Source organism: Lacerta agilis, chromosome 8 (genome assembly GCF_009819535.1).
Source record: "Lacerta agilis isolate rLacAgi1 chromosome 8, rLacAgi1.pri, whole genome shotgun sequence".
NCBI lineage: Eukaryota > Metazoa > Chordata > Lepidosauria > Squamata > Lacertidae > Lacerta > Lacerta agilis.
In genome coordinates, this window is record NC_046319.1 from 60023160 (window position 1) to 60033526 (window position 10367).

The 10367-nt window shown below is 43.7% G+C and overlaps 1 protein-coding gene across 1 annotated transcript in view; it reads right to left on the reverse strand.

Moving 5' to 3' along the window:
- Nucleotides 1-10078, reverse strand: part of RUNX3 (RUNX family transcription factor 3) — a 149940-nt gene extending 139862 nt beyond the window's left edge. Inside the window, exon 1 of the mRNA XM_033157786.1 lies at nucleotides 9955-10078. The gene's annotated coding sequence lies outside the window, so the exon portion shown is untranslated. The remainder of the gene's footprint in view (nucleotides 1-9954) is intronic.
- Nucleotides 10079-10367: the final 289 nt, after the last annotated feature.

Consider the following 10367-nt stretch of genomic DNA (forward strand, 5'->3'; position numbering starts at 1 on the left):
AGCAGAGCATTCTGTTTCTCATTTCACCAATCTTAAATTCAGTTCACAACATTTCTGCAGCAGTTTGAGATTTATTTATTTATTTATTTATTTAAATCATCGTGAAAATTCTTCAGCATTTTAGTGTAATCGTCTCCTAATAAAAACATTTTTGTATGCAGGTGTGATTAACGTACATATTTTTGGAACTCTGCTTCCCCTAATATAACACATTTTTGTATGTTATTCTCTTTTCTTTCTTTTTGGTATGTTATTTTCTCTAAGATCTTCGTGTTTATGCATACTTTCCCCTAATATATGCATTTCAGTAAACAATTGTGGGTTGCAGAGCAGCTTCGGAACATTTTGGAAAAGTGCAACTTTCAAAGGATAGCTGTACTTTGGTTCGCATATTGTTTCAGAAAGTGTAAATTTGTAAGATTCGTAAGATCCCTAATTGGGAGTAGAGATGGGGGACAAATTCAAGTAAGCTCTCAGTTAAAGGTGAAATTCCCTAATTTTCACTTACATACTTCAATATATGAAATGAAACACACACATCTTCGGAATTCTCACTTTCCTGAATTTTGCAGTGTAGTTCTCTAATCAAGTAATATATGCAAAAAGGTGTGCGTAAAAATCCAACTCTGAATCCAACGGCCACTTCCCAGGTATGACTCAAGTTCTATTGTGTGTACTGTATAATCCCTCCTTCTACCTGGCCAATCCCCCCGGCAACACCTCCCCAGCCAGGATTGGGTGGCTGCTGGAGTAGGTGGAGTCCACAGGTATCCAACCTGGGAAGGTCGTGCCAGGCCCCAACTGCCAGGAGCTGCTCCATGATCCAAGGGGACTACTCGCGACCACGCAAAATGCGCACCCCATTTGATGTGGGGAATGTTCATTAGGTAAAATTGCATTAAAATGTATACAGTAGGAGAAATTTGTTTGAAAGTGCCGATGTGTTTTCATACAGACTTTTAAAAATGCAAACTGATTTGGTAATGTGGACAGCGGAACAAGACTGTAAAAATGAGAACTGGAGAAAGCAAAATTGACAGATTTAATGATCCCTGCTTCTAAATAAGCATGCATCATTGGATTGCAGTGCTCATAAAGTCACCAGTTAGAGTAAAATATTTTGATTACCTAAAAAGGTGCCTCAGAGAACTGGGCAGTATATTTAATATTTAAAAAAGTCATTTTCAATATAAATACTTATAAAATAATACAAATTGAAAGTGCTATTTTAGGAAATTCATCCCTGCCTTTGTGTGAGAGAAAGCCTCCTCAAAGCTTATTTTTTTCTGTGACCTATGCATGCATCAGCCTAAAGCAGGGGTCCCCAAACTAAGGTCCGGGGGCCGGATGCGGCCCAATCACCTTCTAAATCTGGCCCACAGACAGTCCGGGAATCAGTGTGTTTTTACATGAGTAGAATGTGTCCTTTTATTTAAAATGCATCTCTGAGTTATTTGTGGAGCATAGGAATTCGTTCATCCCCCCCCAAAAAAATATAGTCCGGCCCCCCACAAGGTCTGAGGGACAGTGGACCAGCCCCCTGCTGAAAACATTTGCTGACCCCTGGCTTAAAAGCAATGAGATTCTCCTGCCCCCACTTTCAAAGTCTTTCTTCCTGTTGTCAAAATCAAATTTACGCTGAGTTAATAGATCGATGCATCACTTGACTGACTAAACACATAGTTTATCCTAAAATTCCTTTAATCAGGTAACTCACAGCCCTATTGAACTCAAACACAAACTTTTTCGAAATCTCTCCAGATTGGAAAGAAGCAATATTGCTATTTAAAATTCCCAGTTTAGATAGACTTTTAAAATATACTTTTACATGTTTTCATACAGTTGGTAAATGGAATCTTTTTCACTGATCAACAAAAGGCATTTAACAACAAAATACATACAAAGTTGGTAAATGGAGACTTTCTATGAAAACAAAGGAGAAGATTATTATTTTTTAAATGTTACAAAACAGGCGTGCCAAGGGAGAGACTGGCACAGATGAGTCTGGGGACAGACAGTTTGCTGTGGTTGCCATCCTAACCAAAACGCCACAGGAAACCACTAAGTCTAAACAAGAGATTGACATGATGCCAGACCTTCTCTGCTTCCCAAAATGGCAGGGAGCCAAACCTTGGAGGGCCTGATGTTCACTGGGTGTTAGGACCAGCTTCCTGGGGCATTTCCTCTCCAGCCTTGTCCTTTCAACCCTAAAAGCAGGGATAGGGAATATTTTGCAGCCCAAGGGCCACATACCTGTTTGGGAAACCTGAGAGCAAGTGGTGGCTGGAGTCAAGAGCAAAAGCAGGCACAGCAACGAATGTGTACATAACCTTTGTAAAGTGGGATAGCTTCTAGACACCCACCCACCCACCCTCTCTGATCTCCATCTAGGCAAGCATTCCATCCAGACACAAACACTTAAGGAAGCTGCAAAACAATGCAATGAGAGGGGGGGGGGTTGAACTGATAAGAATCCCAAGGGCAGGGCAGGGAGACCCAAGGTTCCTCACTCCCACCTAAAAGGTTTGGAAGGAAGAATCACTAATACTGAAGAAATAATTACAGTGGAACCCATAGCTGTCAACTTTTCCTTTTTTTAAGGGAAATTCCCTTATTCCGAATAGGATTCCTTGCAAGAAAAGGGAAAAGTTGACAGCTCTGGTGGAACCTCTACTTATGGATGTAATCAGTTTAGGAGGTCCATCCATAAGTCGATCTAGGTTGCTGGTAGAAGTGCCGTTGTGCGCAGGTGTATTCAGCCGCTTCTGGCATGTGTGAATCTCGGCAAACTGCAGTCGCAACTTGGATCAGGCCCAAGTAGAGGCGGTCATAAGTAGAGGTTCTACTGTACTGTTAATAAAGCTAATACATCTCACCATTGTAGAAATATATTTGTGTAGATCTGCCATGGGAGTGATATACATTTGATTTGAATTCCCCTAATCAAGAAAGCAAAGAGCGTCTGTCCTCAACATGGGGTTCTGCACTCAAAATATGTATATTAAGGGAAAGTGCCCACAAAAATGCACATCAGTAAAAGTAACATTATATTAGGCAAAATTGCTTGCAAACATGCATATATTAGGTAAAAGTAGGAGAAATATGTATGAAAATGCATGTGAATTTTTGTGCAGACTTCAAAACAAATCTACAAACTGATTTAAAAATTAGGTGAACTGAATTTATGACTGAACTGAATTAAAACTAAGAAGTTGAATATTACTTGTTTACCCATCTCTTCAGCAGGGTGGGAAAGAAAGGCTGGCCTGGCAAACTTTGTGCCTGCTCACTTTGCTCTCCAGTTGCTAATTGCTGACGGACAATTTCAAAGCCCTTAATGTTCGCTTCATTGTTTTTTTATGTTTAAATTGGTTTTGGGCTAGACAGTCCTTCAAATGGCCCTGACCGAGCAGTATAGTGTTGTTCAGGAAACATTTAAACCTTGTTCTGAATGCCCACTGCCCCTGCTTTTATAGATCACATTAGAAGTTTTGAACCTTTCATACTAGATGGTATTCAGTGTGTACACACAGCCTTGCCTAACATGCCCTAGTGGGTGCTCTTGTCTCCCCACCCCAGCTAAGGTAGCAACTCACACATTGCCCAAACTTAGGAAATCATCTGAAAAGAGCACAAAAGATGATACATGTTTGGATAAATTTGCATATGCCAAATTGATTGGATAGACGCAGATTTAGAAAGTAATTGGTTATTTTTGTTTTGTTTGTTTTTAAAAGTACAATACTGTAGAAGGAAAGAGTGTGATGAGGCAAGTTGCCTGTGCCTGTTCAATCTGCTGTCCAGCTGCTGCTAACTGTGGGTGTGCACCTTCAAGCCCCCTCCTACTCTCCCTTCTTAGGTGTCCTTATTCTAGGGCTGGACAGCCAGATGGGCGGAGTATAAAGAATAAATTATCATCATCATCATCATCATCATCATCATCATCATCATCATTATCTTCATTATTGCATTTCCCCCCTTGCTGGACCCCCTCCTCTTTGTCACCACTGCCTGTTCATTCCTGCAGTCCTCGGAAATACAAGATTATTTATTTTATTTTCTGTTTGCTTTTTTTTTTAATCTGCTCTAAAGATTACTAAGCATACAATCGTATAAGCACACTTACTTGGAATATTAAAAAAAAAACCCAGTAAGGCAGGTTGTGAGGGGCTTGATGAGGGCAGACTGAGGATGGCAGGACACTCTAATTGACCAACATTCACTGGCTACAGGTTCCCACCCTGACCTATGTTGAAAGGCTATAGATGTTGGAGCCTTTTAGCTTAGAAGATAAAAGACAGGCAGGCAAGTATATATTAAAATGCTCGCTGATCTGAAGGAAGCAAAGAGAGAGAAAAGAAGCTCACACCGCACCCTATGATACTAGAATTTGGGGGTTAATGCCATGAAACTCAGGTCTGACATAAAGAAAACACTACTCCGTTTACATGCCACACACTTGACACATGGCTTTCATTACCACAGGGGCTGGAGATGGCTTCTCTAGTTTAGACTGGCGGTTTTAGATGGATCAGAGACATGCAGGGAGGAGAGCTCAAAGAGTGGCTGTTCATTCACCACGACAACTAAACAAGAGTGGGTGCCTGGCAACAGGAGAAAAGTTACCTCCATCATGGCCCCCCACTTCCTTCCCCCAGAAGACATTGGTGGGAGTTGTTACCAAGTAGGAAGGGTGGCTCTAAGGAAGACCAAGAAATGCCACTGGAACAATTCCCATCATCTCCGACTATCGGCCATGCTAACTAGGGCTGATGGGAGCTGTAATCCAGCAACATCTGGAGGGGGACAATATGTTATTTTTGTTCCCGATACCATACCTGAGTGTTGTTTTATTATGAGAATCCTTTGTAACCTGCTTTGGGAGCCTCTTGGGGCTATAAATTAGGATAACAGTATTTTTCTCTTTTTTAGTGTGACTGGAAACAGCCCTTTTTATATTGCAAAACATCCTATGATCCTCGGATGAAGGGCAGTAGAGAAATTTATGAAATTAAATGATTTCTTCATTCAAAGGCAACAGAAGTGACATTATTAATTTTGATTTATTACCTACTGGAGTCCTTAAAACAGTCTGGTTGTGCCTTGTATGCCTCATTCTGGCAACTCCATTGTCTCTCAAGTCAGAAGGATGCCAACAATTATCTTCCCTTCACCCTAAAGTCCCAGAGTGGGTTACAATAATTTAAAATAAATTTTGAAACAGTTTAGAAAAAAATAGGCTGGGTCTGAAAATATATATCTCAAGGTTCAAAGGCCAAGGTAAAGAGGTTGTGGGAAGTGGTTACAGTGCCAGACTAGGACATCAAAGAACTTCGCTCAAATCCCTATTCAGCTTAACCAACCTCATAGCATTGATTCAAGAATAAGTTAAGGTGGGGAGAGAGAACAATATATACTGCCTTAAACTCCTTAGAGAAGGGATAGGGAACCTGTGGTCCTCCACATGTTGCTGGGCATCAACTCCAATCTGTCCCAATGGGAGCTATGCATGCACACGAAAGCTCATACCAAGAACAAACTTAGTTGGTCTCTAAGGTGCTACTGGAAGGAATTTTTTATTTTTTATTTTGTTTTGACTATGGCAGACCAACACAGCTACCTACCTGTAACTCTAATAACCAGATACAGAGAGTGAGCAATAGGGAATTGTTGTCCAGTCCTTGTGAGCTTCTCAGGTGAATTTAGTTGGGCATTTTTAGAACATAGGAAGTTGACTAATATTGAGTTATCAGATCATTTGCCATTTACATGCAAAAGCATGGGCTACACAGCCATGTTCCATTCCCTAGACTAGACAGGCCCTTGGATTCATCAAGATGGGACAGTTATTATTTACAGAATAGAAAGGAAGGAATGTGAAATGGGCAGTCCTAGAGACTGCCACCCTGAGAGCGTTGGTAAGAGAATACACAGCCTTACCTGGGGTAATTTTGTGACCAGCAAATCAAGTATAGCTATAGAATTTGTAACAGAGGAAGGCTAAAGTTGTTACAGAAGACTCAAACCCTATGTCTAGGCCAACTTTCTAGAATTTCACTTATTGGACCATCTCAGTAAACAAGCATAGGAACAGGCTCACATTGATGTAAGTTTACATGAAATGAGTGGTTAATTGGAGCACTCTTTACTTTATACATATATATAAAATACTTTTGCAGAATGCTGCTCGACCCTCAACCAGTCAACTGTGAGAATATAAATATGCCTTCTCCCCAACCAATATTATAATAAGCATAAACTTGCAAAACAAACCTATAAGTCTTCGTCTTTCATTTCTTTCTGTCAAAGACTGCTTCCTTGCAACAAATATTGTTCCTCCTCTCTCGCCCCTTTCCCTCCATAAATGGGAGCGAGCCAGGATGAATCCTCCAAAAATCATAATTCGGCCTACAAACATTTATATGGATGCTTGTGGCAACATAACAGTGATCACCACGCCTCACTTCAAGAGGACAGGAGGCGATTCAGTAGTGATCCGTCAGCTCTGGTTGATTCACAGAGGAAAAGGAGAATTACAGGGCCCACTGGAGATACGATGAGCCAAATTCCACACTCCTGCAGGAACTGTTCCATGCAATCACTGAGCATGTTAACATATCAGGCGCAAAGCTCACGGGACTGTAGCAAAAGCGTATCACAGCCCTCCTGCTTTGAGCTTTAAATACCATCTTCCTGTTTCCATTGGAAACCATAGCAAAACTTGCAACACAGAGGGTAGAGGTAGAAGAACAACTTTAGCAATCAAACTGTAGTACAGTGGTACCTCTGGTTGCGAACGGGATCCATTCCGGAGCCCCATTCACAAACTGAAAGTCCGCAAACTGAAGCGCCATGTCTGTGCATGTGTGCAGCGCAATTCGGTGCTTCTGTGCATGACGTCATTTTGCACTTCTGCGCATGCACAAATTGCCGAACCCAGAAGTAACCCGTTCCGGTACTTCCGGGTTCGGCGCGTTCGTATCCCATGACGAATGCAACCTGAAGCAACTGTAACCAGAGGTACGACTATAATATTATTAGTGTTGAATATAATAAGAGCCCTACCAAAGACCCATTTAATCCAGCAGTCTCTTCTCATGGTGACCAACCAGATGCCCACAAGCAGCACCTAAGCGCAACAGCACTTTCCCTACTGGCAATTACCAGCAGCTGGCATTCAAAGGCATACATAATGCAGTGGGGAACACCATTGGCAGAGGAAGAGGAGGGCAGAGGAAGAGGAGTGCGGGGGGAGCGCACCACCCCCGGAAGCACGATCCTGGTGGGGTGCCATTGCAGCTGCCCCCTGACCACGCTGGGTGCCACGCCCCACAGGCAGCATGCCATGTCCCCAGGACACGTGTCACGCCCCTGCAGGCAGCGCACCACACCCCCAGGACACACACCATGCCCCAGGAACGCGCGCCAGCCTTGCCCCCACCTGCTCTCCACCACCACCACCCCGGTGCCGGAGCATGAAGCTCCGCCACTGGGGAACACAGCATATGCATGATGGCTAGCACCCTGATCTTCCATGAATTTGTCTAATCCTCTTCTATTGCTATCCAAGTTAGTGGTCACCATCACTGCATTTTGTGAGAGTGAATTCCATATTTTAACTATGTGCTGCCCAAAGAAGTCCCCCTTTTTGTCTGCCATGAATCTTCCAACATTAAGCTTTATTTGATGTCCCTGACTTCTAGCAGTATGAAATGAGAAAAAACTTATCTCTGTCCACTTTCTCAACACCATACATAATTTTATGCACTCCTATCATGTCTCTTCTTCCTCACCTTTTCTCTGAACTAAAAAGCACCAGATGCTGTAACCTTTCCTCGCAGAGGAGCATCAGTAAGTGGTTTCCTGGGGCAGCTGCAGAGAGGCTACTACCACTCCTGACAAGCACTGCCTTTCCTGATGCTCCGATGGGTGGAAATGTAGTTGCTCACAGTGGGTTGTGTCAGGGACCCCAGGTCCCACAGCCTCACTTATCACATGTACATGTGTGTGTGCGCTTATTTATTTATTTTTTTCATCGCCACCAACAGGGGCAGAGGAAGCCTCTTGGCCGCCCGGGGCAGCAAACGCCATGCACATTTTGGGAGGTGTCACCCCAACCATAGAATACCCTCTCTATTGAGGTAAAGCTGCGACTGACATTGTTCTCTTTTCAGTGCAGCTAAGAACCAAGCCTACCTCTAGGCTTGTAGAACCTTCAGATGTTTGCAGGGTTGCCACATAGGTGGTGGGTCAAATTTATTTTATGTTGCTCCAGGGAGTAGGATCCAAACCACAATGGGTTTGAATTTTGACTAAATAGTAGGAATAACTTCCTGATTTTTGGAGCTGTTCAGCAGTGGACAGACTGCACTGGAATATGGGGGACTCTCCTTCATTAAAGGCTTTTAAGCAAGCAGAATGTCCACCTTTCAGGGATGTTGTATATAGTAGTGGATTGCTTGCACAGAGCAGGGATTGAACCAGATGACCTTGCACAGAGCAGGGATTGAACCAGATGACCTTTGAGGTCCTACCCTATTGTGAGAGTCTAACCCCTCTCCACAACCACCAAGGCTACTGAAACAAAATGAGAAACCCTGTCACTTGCCTTCCAGAAGTTCTGTCTATATCCCAAGTTCCTGAAACAATACACAACTAGGTTCATGGGTGTGCAAGGATGATGAAGTAACTGACACAGCCAGGATTAGTTTTGGCCTTTTGGCCTACTACCGTTCCAGCATTTCACAGAGGAGCAAACCAGATGGGTCAGCTGTTTCCCTGTGGTCAGCAGCATGGTCAGCCAAAGAATTTTTGAAAGCTGTTTCAAGTCCTGCTGCTACATGATGCAATGAAAAGCAGACAAATGGCTCTCACTTTCAGCTTTGGTGTGACCTGGTCATTGATGGCAGACAATAAACACAACAGACAATTTGTATGTTTAGAAGCCCCTGGATTGGCTATCATATTCATATATGCCAAGGCTGGGATTGGGAGAGCAAAAAGAAGGAGCTCTGCACAGAGCTGGCAGAGAGCTAATTGTGGGAATGGAGGACTTATCCTTCTTAGCTGTATGCTTGTTTCTGAATTTCACCTACTTAGGCCCAAAGGTGAGGAAGTACCATAGGTGGGCTGGCCAGCCAAAGACCTTCACCCTGAATTGGTTCAATACAGAATGGGGGTGAGCAAACCAAGCTATTCTTATACCCTCACACAATTATAATACAGTTTATTCCAAGACCAATACAGATTCTTTTAGGTACCTGATGACATCACTGGAATATGGCCTCAACCAGTACCAACTTCAATAAAATATTAGAGGGCCCCAGGTAAGCCCCACCCCACCTAATCAATCACATGATGGGGCACACCCATAACATTTGAATTGCAATGCCCATCAACTTTGGGGGCCCCCACATTTTATGGGAGGGTGAAGGGACCCCGACTCCTGGGAGTTGGCTCCTATGACCTCAACGCCTCCCCCCAAGCCCCCAGGAGCCCGCTATTCCTGATTGGATTTCAGCACCCCAAGCAACATGGTCCTGGTAAATGTAATTTTTCCAGGGCAGCTTTGCTCAGGCGTCATGTCAGATGCCCTGGTGACTACAAGTCCTGGAGCTCCTGGTATATATAAACATAGCAGCATTCATGGTGTTAGGGGTGGAGGGAGGCCTCCAGCAAGTCACCCTATCATTGCTGCTATAGTGATCACCAGGCCAGGTAAATGGGGTGGGGGTGGGGGTAATGAATTCTTCTCCAGCGCAAGCTACAGTCTAAGGCAGATCAGAACTTGGGGAGCCACAATGTTCACTCTGGAATGAAGACAAGCATTACAAGCCTTCACATTCTGAACCAGTGGGATTGTGGAGGTTGACAAGGTCCCTGCCCAGATGATCTCTCATAGAAACAAGACTCCCAGATTGTGGGAAGACAAAAGCTCTGTAATATTTATATCACCTGACTCCTAGTGCCCAAAGGATTTTGGGTTGTTGTCATGCAAGTTTCCCAGTTGGAATGGCAGGCGGTTTCATCCTCTGACCAGGACAGGGGCATGATCTTCAAGGCTATCGACTCAAGCTCCACAGTGCCTGGCACTTCAAGCCCTGTGCATCTGAAAACAAACCAATCAAACAATAAGCAGATGAAATGCTTACTCCCGAATGTTTCTGCTGCTCTTTGTGAGTGTGAACAGAACATCTAGGGCAGGGGTAGGCAACCTAAGGCCCGGGGGCCAGATGCGGCCAAGTTGCCTTCTCAACGTGGCCTGCGGATGGTCAGGGAATCTGAGTAGAATGTGTCCTTTTATTTTAAATGCATCTCTGGGTTATTTGTGGGGCATAGGAATTTGTTCATTTCTCCCCACCCCCCAA